At 43.1% G+C, this 14,144-nt stretch overlaps 1 protein-coding gene across 13 annotated transcripts in view; it reads left to right on the forward strand.

Annotated features, from left to right (window-relative positions):
- The first annotated feature begins 5,114 nt into the window (after positions 1 to 5,114).
- KIF1B (kinesin family member 1B) overlaps positions 5,115 to 14,144 on the forward strand; it is a 151,953-nt gene continuing 142,923 nt past the window's right edge. For 12 of the 13 annotated variants that reach the window (XR_005724975.1, XM_040263395.1, XM_040263391.1 and 9 more), the window contains exon 1: positions 5,132 to 5,466. The gene's annotated coding sequence lies outside the window, so the exon portion shown is untranslated. Of the gene's footprint in view, positions 5,467 to 14,144 lie in introns of all 13 variants that reach the window. The other variant, XM_040263389.1, reaches the window with a different exon arrangement.

Genomic DNA, 14,144 nt, shown 5'->3' on the forward strand with positions numbered 1-14,144 from the left:
CAATCTAAAGGTTTGTTGTTTTATGGTATTTTATGTTATATAGAAGTTTTTTTTTTAATTATAGTTAAATTCACAGCCTTTGTGATTAGTACTTTTTCTCTTTTTTTATTTCAAGGTGATAACAATATTTTATATTTCTTATTAAAACATTTAAACCTTTGTTTTTTCTGATTTAGGCTTTCAGTCCACGTGAAATTTATTTTTTGTACGGTATGAAGTAAGGGAGCATGTTTCAGCTTGTGGGTTCTAGAGCACAGGGATAGTAGTTGTAGCACTCAAGTTTAGTTGGTCTGAAGCATGTGGAATCTTTCCGGACCAGGGATCAAACCTGTGTCCCATGCAGTGGCAGGTGGATTCTTAACTACTAGACCACCAGTGGTTTGCTGCTGCTGCTAAGTCGCTTCAGTTGTGTCCGATTCTGTGCGACCCCATAGATAGAAGCCCACCAGGCTCCCCCATCCCTGGGATTCTCCAGGCAAGAACATTGGAGTGGGTTGCCATTTCCTTCTCCAATGCATGAAAGTGAAAAGTGAAAGTGAAGTCACTCAGTCATGTCCGACTCTTAGTGACCCCATGACTGCAGCCTACCAGGCTCCTCTGTCCATGGGATTTTCCAGGCAACAGTACTGGAGTGGGGTGCCACTGCCTTCTCTGACCAGTGGTTTGCTGCTGCTGCTGCCAAGTCGCTTCAGTCGTGTCCGACTCTGTGCGACCCCATAGACGGCAGCTCACCAGGCTCCCCCATCCCTGGGATTCTCCAGGCAAGAACACTGGAGTGGGTTGCCATTTCCTTCTCCAATGCATGAAAGTGAAAAGGGAAAGTGAAGTCGCTCAGTCGTGTCCGACTCCCAGCGACCCCATGGACTGCAGCCCACCAGGCTCCTCCGTCCATGGGATTCTCCAGGCAAGAGTACTGGAGTGGGGTGCCATTGCCTTCTCCAACCAGTGGTTTACCACATACTAAACAATTATCCTTTGACTGTGTGGATCACAATAAACTGTGGAAAATTCTGAAAGAGATGGGAATACCAGACCATCTGACCTGCCTCTTGAGAAACCTATATGCAGGTCAGGAAGCAACAGTTAGAACTGGACATAGAACAACAGACTGGTTCCAAATAGGAAAAGGAGTATGTCAAGGCTATATATTGTCACCCTGCTTATTTAAGTTCTATGCAGAGTACATCATGAGAAACGCTGGACTGGAAGAAACACAAGCTGGAATCAAGATTGCCGGGAGAAATATCAATAACCTCAGATATGCAGATAACACCACCGTTATGGCAGAAAGTGAAGAGGAACTAAAAAGCCTCTTGATGAAAGTGAAAGAGGAGAGTGAAAAAGTTGGCTTAAAGCTCAACATTCAGAAAACGAAGATCATGGCATCCGGTCCCATCACTTCATGGAAAATAGATGGGGAAACAGTGGAAACAGTGTCAGACTTTATCTTTTTGGGCTCCAAAATCACTGCAGATGGTGACTGCAGCCATGAAATTAAAAGACACTTCCTCCTTGGAAGAAAAGTTATGACCAACCTAGATTGTATATTCAAAAGCAGAGACATTACTTTGCCGACTAAGGTCCGTCTAGTCAAGGCTATGGTTTTTCCAGTAGTCATGTATGGATGTGAGAGTTGGACTGTGAAGAAGGCTGAGCGCTGAAGAATGGATGCTTTTGAACTGTGGTGTTGGAGAAGACTCTTGAGAGTCCCTTGGACTGCAAGGAGATCCAACTAGTCCATTCTGAAGCAGATCAACCCTGGGATTTCTTTGGAAGGAATGATGCTAAAGCTGAAGCTCCAGTACTTTGGCCACCTCATGCGAAGGGTTGACTCATTGGAAAAGACTCTGATGCTGGGAGGGATTGGGGGCGGGAGGAGAAGGGGACGACCGAGGATGAGATGGCTGGATGGCATCACGGACTTGATGGACGTGAGTCTGAGTGAACTCCGGGAGATGGTGATGGACAGGGAGGCCTGGCATGCTGCGATTCATGGGGTCACAAAGAGTCGGACACGACTGAGCGACTGAACTGAACTGAAGCAATTATCCCACATCATTTATAGTTTATCATTTCTCCCCTGATTTTTAATGCCAGTGCTGACATATGTTATATTCCCATATGTGTGTGATCGGTTTCTGGACTCTATTCTGTTCCATTTCTGTATTTGTATATTCTTGTGCCAATGCAACAGAATTCTAATTAGTATGTTGTTACAGAAAATCTTGTTAACTTATGGGCAAATCCCCATACCTCATTGTTTAAAATTGTCATGGATACTCTTGGATATGTTCTAGCATATTAATTTTTTAAAATGGACATAGACCAGATTTATTATTTGAATTTTACTATCACTTTGTTAAATTCCATTAAAAATTCTGTCGAAATATTCATTGAAATGACTTTAAGTTTATAGATTAACTTGGAAAGAACTGACATGCTAATATTTTCTTCCTGCCCCCAAATAAAGAACACCTCCATCTTTTTAGATCTTCTTTAGTATGTTTCATCATCTAATTTCATACCACCCTGAACGCACCTGATCTCATCAAATGTGTTTCAAAAATATAGTTGTATAACTTTTTTCCATATGAGTCTTGCTTATCTTTTGTCAACTTACCCTTAAATATTTAATAGTTTTGTTGCTATTTTTAACAGAAGCACTTTAAATCACATTTTCTAGTTAGCCTTTCCTAATGAAAAGTACTTTGGATTTTTTTATATTGATCTTGTATCTAGACACCTTATTAGTTGTGGTAGCATGGCTCTGTGCATAATATTTATAAATCTTCTGATGTTCTTTCCTTGTATTCCGGGGATAACTATTGGACCATGACTAAATTCAATTTTCTAGTCTATCCGACTTTTGAGAGGTGACTCTGTACAAAATCTGTCACCTGAGAAACTGAAGGTCTCTGCAGAGTGATTTCATTTGTCAGAGGGGCAAAAAGCTTAGGTAGAGCATGTTGTTTTGGTCTTGAAATCTAGAACAGTCTTATCTACCTCTCTTGATCCTTCTTTGTGTGCTTTTGCTTAATTTGTCTAGGGCTGATTACCACCACATTCCCTTCACTGTTTCGCATTCTTTTTAATTTGAACTCCACTGAGAGCTCAAACAATACTACCATCCAGGTTTTTGTAACTCTCCATGGTGCTTACCTGAGTACTTATGCAAAGAGCTTTTTTTTTTTTTAATTATGAAAGTATAACACATTTACAGGAAACTTGGAAAATACAGAACAAAGTTACATATAGTTCCACTATATATTATGATTATTTTTTAAGTAGATAAATTAAGAGTTTTAGTTGGTGTTTCAATATCAAACTCTCAAAAATTAATAAATAGAAAAGAAGGCTATACTAGGTCTGGAAAGCACTATGAACCAATTCAACAAAATTAAGATTTATACAAGTTTCACACGACAGCAGGATACATATTCGACTCAAGTTCCCAAAGACTATAAACCAGGAGACGCTGGAACATATCCAGGGACATAATATAAGGTGAAAAAATTTCATGGGCTAAAAAGCTGTTGAAATCATACAGTGTCTATTCTCTTATCAGTGTGGAATTATGTTAGAAATCAGTATCAAAAGGTATTTGAAAATAACCCACATGTTTTCAAGCGCAATGTGTCATTTACCAAGAGAGATCTTTGACTGAAGAGATTTTCTTTTTTTAAGGAAAAAGTTGGTGTCTACTAATGAATCCATGAGCTTCTGTTTATTAACTCATTGTAATTCTATTTTTGTCATGGCCTTCAGGAAGCTACCAGGTGGGTTTTGTGCTCAGTGGTGGCACATTCCCTTGACTCTATTTTTAAATATTATTTTTCTTTCTATGCATTCCCCTTTTTCAGATAGCCCTTTCCCCATACAGACTTTATTACTTAAAAAAATTATTAACTTTACTCCTACTTTAATGCTATATAGTTTTATTGCTTGTGTGGTTCAGTGTAAGCTATGTCAAATCCTTTTGTGGATAGATGGAGTTTACATTCTATATGAAAGGTTCAATAGCTGTTGGCTGGATGGCGAGTATGAGGAGTTTCGCGGTGGTGCAAATCTTCTGAAACCCTTAGTGTAGAAATTTAATTTTGATGTTTTAGCGTCTCTGCTTATACAGAGGCTTTTTAACATCCAATTCTGTACTGAATTCAGCGGGGGGGCGGGCCCCCGGGGGAGGAATCAGATTTTATTTTAAATTTCTGCTAGTAAATCAAAAAGCATATCATAACCTTGTAAAATAGTGATGCCTGGCATGATAATTACCCATATTACTGTAGAATTAATATTTTGTTAAGTACTGAATTGTACCTCACGTGAACAGCTGTGTACTTTTCTTTTGACCTGAAGCTAAATCTGATTTTTAAAAATCGCTAGCAGAGCGCGTGTGTTCTCCGGTTTCTGAATTCCAATAACCCTCCTTTAAGGGAATCTCCCAGGGGGGACCTCGGTTGGTTAACTCCGGGGCGATACAAAGCATTTTGTTCCTTTACTCACGGCCCTTACTCGGTCTCCCAAGCAGACAAGTTGAATGCCCACTAAGTCATGCTTTGCCATTACTCATTCCGCCTTTTTTCCCAAGGTGGCGTGTGGGAGGTGTTGTGCTCGGGCTCGCTAAGAATAGGCCGGTAAGCTTTCTGCGGGATAGTACACTCATCCTTTTGCGTGTTTCAGCTCCGACTGCGCAGTGTTTCGCGGCTTCAGCGTGGTGAGATGTTTTCCAAACGGACAATGACTCCACACTCGGCTGCCTCCCACATTCGTCTCTGCCCGTCTGCAGGCGTCGGGTTCCCACAGTCCAGCCCCGCCCCACTTAGCCTTGCTTTGTCCCCTTACAAGGCGGATCACCGGGTTAGCCCCGCGCGGCTGCTGCCGACTAACGTCCTTCGGGGGTCACCCGGGAGGGGACTCCGGGCGCCGCCTTCCCCCACCCCGCACCCCCACACACCAGCTCCGGCTTCTGAGCCACCAGGGGGCGCCCAGCCGTCTCCGCCTCTCTCACCGCCCCTTCACCGGCTCCCCCTGCGATTGGCCGGCCGCTCGGAGCTCTGCATCCCGATTGGTCGCTGCCCGCGTCAGTCGCGGGCGCCAAGGCGGACCGAGGTGACGCACGGCAGCCGGGCTTCGGGCGGTGTCCTAGGACGGCGGCAGCAGGCGGAGCTTGGAGAGGACGGACGCTGAGCAGTCTGACGGCGGCGGTCCTGGGAGGTGCCAGCGCGAGGCTGAGCCGCTCTTCGCTGGTTGCCGCGCCCGGGTCTCCTGGACTCCCGCCCTCCGTGGCCCTTGATGCCGGGCTGGCCAGTTGTGTGATGGGGCTGCCGAGCGGCGCCCTGCGGCTCTTGGCGGCCGCTGCTCGCGCTAAGGAACGTCGGTGCCGGGTTCCCCGCGCCCCCGCGCGCCGCGGCCCTTGCTGACCCGGCCCTCCCGCCCGCCTGTCAGTCTGTCCGCAGCGCGGCTGAGGTAAGGCGGGCGGCGGTTGGCGCTGCGCCGCCAGCCTGAGAATGGGACCGCCCGGGGGGAGGGGCGGCCAGGCCGGGGGCTGGCGGGGTCCGAGCCGGGGAAGCTCCGGGCCGGGCCGGAGCCGCGAATACTGAGGGCGCTGCCCCAGCGGGGCAGCGAGTGGGGTGGGGCAGGGTGGGGGAGTCTCGGCCTCGCGAGTGGGGGACAGTCCCCGGGCCAGCAGCGAGCCCCGGGCTTGGGCCAGCGGCCTGCCGGGTCCCCCGCAGTGGCCCGCACCAGCTCTCCGCCTGCCCTGAGCCGCCAGGTTCCGGCTGTCCCCGGCGGTCAGCCGAGCCGCCGCTGCCCGTCGGTTACCCGGGCTCTCTGCGCACATTACGGCTCTGTCTGCTCTGTGCTGAATGAAGCCACCCTTCTCATTTACCCCATCCCCTCTCCCCCGTTAGGGCTGGCATCGAGGCTTCAGCTAGGAATGTGGTTGTGCCCTTTTGCCAGATGAAAGCAGGCGCGGACATCGCGTGGGAGGGGGGAGCCGCTGTCGCAAGGACTGGAGAGAAGCGCGGTGGGAAGGGAGGGGGCTCGCTGGATGCTGGCCATCCGTGGCGGGGGCTGGTGTGGTCTCGGCGGTCGGCAGCCTGGGATTACTCTGGCAGCCATATTGGGAGGATGATCTGACAAATCCTTTAGGAGCCAAGTCCCGTTGCTGAAAGGCACCGAGTGGCAGCCCTGGCAGCTTTCAGGGTGACTGGCCACACCGAAGCCAAGTTGTGGGGGTTGGGAGGCTGCTCCAGCGAGCTGGTCATTGTTCATGCAACACAAAACATTCCGGGCCCTAAAACCAGAATGGAACTCCGAAATCACTTTTTTTTCCCTCCTTGGTGAATCGCTAATTGAGCTTCCAAGGCAAACTGCCTTCAAGATTGTATTCTCTTTGGGGTGAAATGATGCATTTCTGTGTTCATCGTCTATGATCAGGGCTATGGACACAGAGGGATGGTGATGCCTCACTCGTACAGAGGCAGATCTGAGGATTGCTCAGTTTACCAGGATGGAGGCCTGGAATTATCAATAGTACATTGCGTCGCCGGATGGATAGATTTTCAAAGTAGTTCAATATGCAGAGGTGAAGTCAACTGGAGTATTCTAATGATGGGAGAGGGTTGCAGCAGTATTTTTGAGGACGCAGGTTGTCATGTTTGTGGAATCTCGAGGTGGCTGAAATTAGATTGTCAACAGATCCCTTGCTCACATATCTCTTTACTGTTCTAGGCAGCTGTTGTGGTGATACTGAACATGTTGCTTTGTGTCTTAAATGGGTCTTTCCCAGCCCCCTGAAAGTGTAGTGGCTGGATTCAAATAGCTCTTAAGAGGTGATATCGTGGTGGATATTTTATTTAAAGGCTGGCATTTTGTCAGCTTAGCTTAGTCATAGTAAAATCTTAGCTTATGTTCTCTAAGAAGTGAGGTGATGCTTTCTAATTAACTTGGTATGGCTGTTGGATTACGAGGCAAGTGAAATGGGTAAGGTACCACTTAAGGATGGAATATGAAGAGTGCACACATATTAGCGTTGTAAAAAAAAAGATCTGGATAGGAGCAACAACTGAATTTAGTGTGAGCCTATAAATCTGTCTTTTCCTACATACTAGGTGTGGACAGGTCCTGGAGAATGGCATAGCCACCTTTTTTGTCCTGTTGCTTTCATTCAAACTCCCTTTCTTAATGAATAAATTCCTGTGACTTAAGTGGAACTACTTAAACATTTTCAGATAAGGTTTTCTAAGAAAAGTCTTAACACTTTATTTTTTATTTTTATCATTAAGCTTTTCTTTTGAAACTTGGTTGAAATAAAAAAAAAATGACTTCAACAGAAACTAGTGTTTTTTGCATCTTATTAATAACGAGAGAACTACATAATGTCTTGTTTTTAAATTCCATGCCCCAATTAAGAAATATTTCTTAGATGTAAGTTTTTACATTTATTTTATAGTAAGCAAGATCTGAAGAATGGTGGTTAAATGTAGTCTCAGCACGTGGTAAAGTCAGACCGGACTGGGAGTCTGGGAGGCAAGATTTTGTGCAGCTCCACTCTGATGAATGTTTTCCCAAAGTTTATCCAATCAGGTATGACTTCTGAGCAGACTTGCCTTTTCAAGACCAGATACGAATGCAGTTTTCCTTTTTTCTCTGTTTTCTTTTTCCCACTTTGAATTTGTGCTGGGGATAAACTGCCAGGAGAAGTGCCAACAGAGGCTCTCCAAGGCCAGAGCTTTCTAGCTCACTTCCTGCTATGGTCTTGTCCTGGGTACAGAGTGAAGAACAACAAAAGGCCCCTGCTTTGTTTGTAAATGCTTCCCAGGGCTCTGAGCACAGCAGGTCTTTCTCAGGAGTAAGATAGCCCTTTGGTCTTACAAACCCATGTGATACAATTTCACAAGGCTCTAAAGTGAAAGGTATAGCATCTTTACTTCATGTTGTTCTCTTTAAAAGGTGGTCTTGCTCGAGCAGATACTGGTGAATTTCTGGAGTTCATGAAAGCATGTGGATAAATACACGTTTAGAACTTTTTCATCAGCAGAAGGTAAATGAAGCAGATGAGGCTGTGACAGGAAACACCTGCAAAGGATGCTTTGGGCTTTCGACTTGGACTTCTTGATGACTGGCCCAGTCATTCGTTTACGCTCACTTTGACAACATTCATTCCCAGTTGAGTGTGTGTAGAGATGTAGTTCTTTACCCTGTGTCTGTGGATGTGGTGAGATCAGGTTAACTCCAGCACCTTTCTGTTTTAATACATATGGTTTAGTGTATCACTGCCCTTGCCATGGCGGTTTCTATGATTTTCAATCAAAGGCTCTTCCCTTTCTGTGTTGCAATGTAATATGTATTACTCAGTCGGTATTTTTGTTTTGTAGTGGTTTGTATATTTGTTATAACTCACAAGATTGTAAATGGCTGATTTTAGAATATTTTTTACATTTAATATCAATTGTTTATGCCAAAGTGTATCATTCAATTACACTATCCTCTACCATTGCTCTATTTGAAGACATTGGTATGTGTCTTAGTTCTTCCTTCCATCCGAATTTCTGACATCATTCTGGCAGATGTCCATAACTGTATAAACAACCACCATCACAACAATAGTGATAGAATAGCTTACTCCTATTGAGCTCTTTCTGTGTGCCAGGCTCTTTTCTAACCACGTTACGTTTACTCACTGAATCTTTATAACAGCCATATAAAATACATACTGTTATCCCCATTTTATAGGTGAAACTGAGACAGAGGCTAAATGATTCCCCCAAGGTCACTAGAAGTGGTTAGTGTCCACTAGGCTGAACTTCCTTTGTAACTACTCTTAAGAATTCCTTAACTTCAGCTCAAAGGTAAGGTTCATTCTGTTCCAGTAACTCGTATTGTGGCCGTATCTTCTAACATGTCATCACCTTCAGATCTTAAACTCTGATAACTTACAGCTCTTACGTTAGTAGTCTCTTGCTATGTGTTCCCCTACCTCAGGTCTCTGGTCCTATTAGCCCCTTTCAGATTTTACTTCTTTGTCTGCTGTTTCTCCACTGTCATTTCCAGGGTGCATTGCCTCAGCCATTTTCTTAGTAGTACTTGCAGTGTTTATTCCTTCTCATGCCAGTCTCGAGTCATTCCCATCATCCAAAGCCTCCCTTTTTAACTGTGTCGTGGAGACCCCTTGCACAGTGTGGTCTCGGGTCTCCCCTGAAGCTGTCTCTGGTGTCCGTCAGAGCGTTTCTGTCCAGTCCCCTCTCCCGCTCTCCACAGTGGCCTTTCTAAAATCTTGACCATTTTAGTTAGGCCTGCTTACTGCCACACAGTGAGGCAATCTCAAGGGAAAGGTTCCTCTCTTGACTTCTGCTCACCCCTGGGGTTGTGTTTTGGATATCGTTGCCTTCTTTTCCTTTGGGACTTGCTGTATTGGCTGCTTCCCTTTCCCTCTTCTGCTGTTTCCCCTCAGTTTTCCCCTTGAAAACAGCAGACACAGTCGTACGGTAGGGCCTTTGCCCTGACTCTTTGTGCTACTTGAAACACTGTTCCCCTGAAATCTGCTTGGCTAATTCCTTCACCCACTTCAGGTCTTTGCTTGAACTTAACCTCACTACCTCAGCAAACCTCTCCTGACCTCATTCATGCATCTGCATGGCACCTCTTCCCACCACACTCCTGATCCCCCCGACTTTGCTGTGATTTTCCTCCCTCATAGCACTTACTATCATCTCACATTCTGTGTAACCTATTTTAATGTCCCCTCTGGCCTACTAGGGCTTCTCTTGAGGCTCAACTGGTAAAGATCCACCCGCAATGCGGGAGACCTGGGTTTGATCTCCAGGGTTGGGAAGATCCCCTGGAGTAGGGAACGGCTACCCACTCCAGTATTCTGGCCTGGAGAATTGCATGAACTGTGTAGTCCATGGGGCCGCAAGGAGTCAGATATGACCGAGAGACTTTCACTGCCCTACTAGAATGAAAACGTCTCCATGGCAAAGATGTTTGTCTGTTTTGTTCACTGATTTATCCCAGACTCCTGCAACTGCCTGTCACGTTGTAGGCACCCCATAAATAGCTGTTGAATCAAGGATAGAAACAAAAAAGTCTTTTGTATTAATGAAATGGGGTGGGCAGGGGAAGCATTCTTCGTTCCTGTTCCCTTCTGGCCATCTCTCTGCCCTCATAGGTTCTGGAAGCAGCGAGGATACTTGCATTTCCAGTTCTTGCCTCCTCATTACTCCCCAGCCCACCACAGACTGGCTTCCCTGATCCCCCACTTTACCGACACTGCTGGCACACTGCTGGCGCTCTGATTTCCAGCCCTTTGTTATGATAGCAGGGGGCATGCTGCACGCCTGTGCAGTGCTGGAAGTACTGCTCACTTCACTCCCTCCTTTGTCTGCTTCTGTTTTGTGGGGCTGGTTTCAGTCTTCTGGGCCTTGTGCTTTTCTGGCCACTCACATGCCTATCATTTATTCAACACAAATTTTTGTATTTTTAAAGACTTACTTTATTTGTTTTTAAGAACTAGACTTTTGACTACATAACATTTTCAGTGTCAAATAACAGATTAAGCATTACAGGAAAGTTTTATTTAGTTATAATTTATATCACTTACTGCTTTGAAAAAGGTTTTGAGCAGCTTACCACAATACTGTAGATATGATGAGGCTGTTAAAAACAAAAATCTATATGACAGGAGGAAAAAGTAAATATACAAATTACACCAGTTTGTCTGTGTGTGCATGCATGCTCAGTTGTGTCCGACTCTTTGCAACCCCATGGACTGTAGCCCACCAGGCTTCTCTGTGGAATTCTCCAGGCAAGAATACTGGAGTGGGTTGCCATATATATAAAGTGTATGATGTGTTATTGTAACTTAGGCTTGAAACTTTTGAAAGTCAGATAAAAAGGGAAAAGGAAATTATACAATTTTCATTCTGGTAAAAGAAAGGTAATGGTTCGTCAAGAGCAGCTTTTTTCCTGGTAATGAATTCTAAAGAAATTTTAAGAGGAAAGTGTTACAGACATCCTGATGCAGATATACATACTAAGTGTTTTCAGCAGATCTTTTAAGTAAAAGGAAGAAGTGTTCTTCAAAGACCTATTTTAAAAAAGTAATCCACCTGCTTTCCACAGTGAGTGTACAACATTAAAATATAACTTAAGTCTTTTCTGTGACTAATGTGGTTCAGGTATATAACTTTATGTAAAGATAAGTCTGAGTATCCCAGCAGAACACTCATTATTTAATAACTCTGGTGAGAACCTGGAATGCTTGTATTCTGTGTTGTCATCTCAATGAAACATACCTATTAAACTTTGGGTAGTGGTTTATCATGTGGCAAGACTGACACATTGTTGCCACATGGAGAAGTCTGACCTGCATTCTTGCAAGGCTAAGGAGCTACTTACCAGGCAGGTAGCTGCAAAGGTGTGGTCACAGGCAGATTTCAGAGAGAACCTTGACTCATACCAAATTTGAATTTACCTCTGATTGAAACTTCCATTTCTACATCATAGCCAAGCTGAGTTCATTTTAACCTGGACAGTTACCAGGAGTAGCTGTTGTCATCCACTTTAACAATAGAACTTCAGTGGAATATTGGGTTTTGAGTGACAGAGTTCCCAGTGGATCTGTAAAATAAAAATTATAAGATGTGGTTTTAGTTATTGGATTGAATTGACTTACTAGATAAGAGTTTAGTGTTAGCCATCCAAACAGTGAAAAATAAGAAAACAATGAAAAACTTTCATTTAGAATAGTTTATTTTAAGTCATAGGCCATAGGAGCTGTTGTTTCTGGATGGACCTCTTGGATTATGAGAATCAAATCATGTCACCAGTAAAAAGGAAGGTTCTTTTTTTTTTTTTAAATACTTTATTTATTTATCTGGCTGCACTAGGTTGTAGCTGCAGCATGCAGGATCTTTTTTTGTTTGTTTTAGCTGCAGCATATGGGATCTTACTTCCCCAACCAGGAATCGAACCCAGGCCCCTGAATGCAGGCCCCCTGCATTGGGAACGCAGCATTTTAGCCACTGGACCACCAGGGAACTCCCAAAGAAAGGTTCTTAATTGCAGTAACAAGAAGACACGTGTCTAATCTAAAAATTGTTTTGGCTTATTTTCATAAATGGTTAAAACAGTTGGGTAGCCTAATTGAGCTAATTTAATCTCATTTGAAACTGAAAATCTGATCTGTCAGGAAACTCTTCCTGTGCAGTCTGATTCTTTTCATTGGGTTAGAATGCAGAAAGAAGCTTTCCTAACTTATCCATTTTGAGCTTTTGCAGCCTGGCTCATGGCTGATTTTTATCCATAGAGTCAAAGACCAAGAATAGATATACATGCATACACAAAATACATATACACACAAAAATGAATTCTTACATTCTGGGGGGCATTTTATCACTACAGCCTTGGTCAGTGACATGGAGTAATAGATCCTAAAGCCTGCTTGGTCCTCCTCATGGAAAGTATTCAACCAAGAAGGCACAACTTCCATAATAAGGAAATTTTCACACCTCCCCAAAATAGGCTCATTAGCTGCAGATACTTATTTTGGGGGTGTCCACTTATTCTTTGTTATCATTCATTCTTTTTTTTTTTGGCTGTGTCACTGAGTTCCCTTACCAGGGATTGAACCTGGGTTTCTTGGTAGTAAAAGTGCCCTAATCACTGGACTGCCAGGGAATTCCCTAATTTATTCTTTAAAATGTAATTCAGTAGAAAAGATTACCTTTTAAATAGATTGCTTGTTGATATTCTAAATTTGTGGGAATATAGCAGATTGTGTAAATGTTGAATTTAAAAGACTGCATTTCTTGGTTAAATTCTATTTTTAGTTGTGAAAAACATACTGAATAAAGTAGCAATGTACGCGAGTTAACCGCTGACTGCAACACAGGGCAGAAAGAAATAAGTAGAAAAATGAGGAGTCAACACAGCATTTTTAGGGAACAATGAGATAGACGGTATGACTTTTAGCTTAGAAAGGGGGATGTTAAGGAAGATATGACTTAATGCTTCCTGTCTCATGGTGGCCTTGACCTTGTCCTCAAAAGATATGGACTTGTAATAGGTTGGAAAGGAGATTGAGCTTCTAAGCATTACATGTTCAGTGTGATAAGGATCTTGGTGAAGAAGGTTTCAAGTTGGACAGTGAAAACTGAGACTGGAGAAAGAGGTTGGATTGTGGAGGCCTATCAATTTTTAGGTTGTTTTCTGAGGCCATGGGACCCAACTGAAGGCTTTTAAGAAGAGGGAATGACATGAATTGACCTCTGTTTAAGGAATATAATCCTGGCTGTTTTCTGTTTAAAAAAAAAAAGGGGGTGGTGGTGGTATTACAAAACCCAGCCAACCAAAACACTAAGATTATTTCATTGTTTGTTCCTTTTGCTGAAAAGTCAGTTTGAGAATTTGTCTTAGGCTACCAATAATCCAGAGTGCTTCTGAGGGCATGAGAGAATTGCACAAGATCAAAGTTAAGCAATGGGGCAAAAATTTAGAAAAATTCAAATGAATTAGATCTAAATGTTTTATTATCCCTTTATTGTTAGTGAACGCTTCTGGAATTTTTGCTCCATTAGAAGCTTTATAATGCTTCTAATCGTATGTCATAAGGAAGGAAAACTGGTCAGAGGAACAGTCTAGAACTGAGGCTATTAAGAGATTTAGAGTATGTATGGTTGCCTTTCCTACCTGCCTTTGGCTCTTTAAAACTTGGAAATGTATTTTAATTTTTATTGTTTTCCTATAACTTCCTAAAAATATTCTGTAATTGTTATTTCTCACTGAAATTTAAACTTGATTTCAGATTTACATAATTGGTAATTTTTTTAAAGGATCAGGAGGTTTTGAAACTTTCTTTGATGGACATCCATTATAAAAGAGATACTCTTTGTATGTAGGAAAGTAACAAAGTAACACTTGCTATAGCCCGCTTAACTGTAGTTTCTTATTTTACTGTATAAAATTTTAACTTACTTGTGAAGATAGTTGCAATTTTACAACAGGACAATTAAATCAGAAAAAAAAAAAACATGTTTAGGTTCAGGTTGTTTGGGGAAAGTAATTTTAAAATGTACATATCGCTTCCAAAGAAGAATGACTGTTAAGCTATTTTAATTAGGGAGGAGTATGAAATTAATTTT

Source organism: Oryx dammah, unplaced genomic scaffold, assembly GCF_014754425.2.
Source record: "Oryx dammah isolate SB20612 unplaced genomic scaffold, SCBI_Odam_1.1 HiC_scaffold_21, whole genome shotgun sequence".
Lineage (NCBI taxonomy): Eukaryota > Metazoa > Chordata > Mammalia > Artiodactyla > Bovidae > Oryx > Oryx dammah.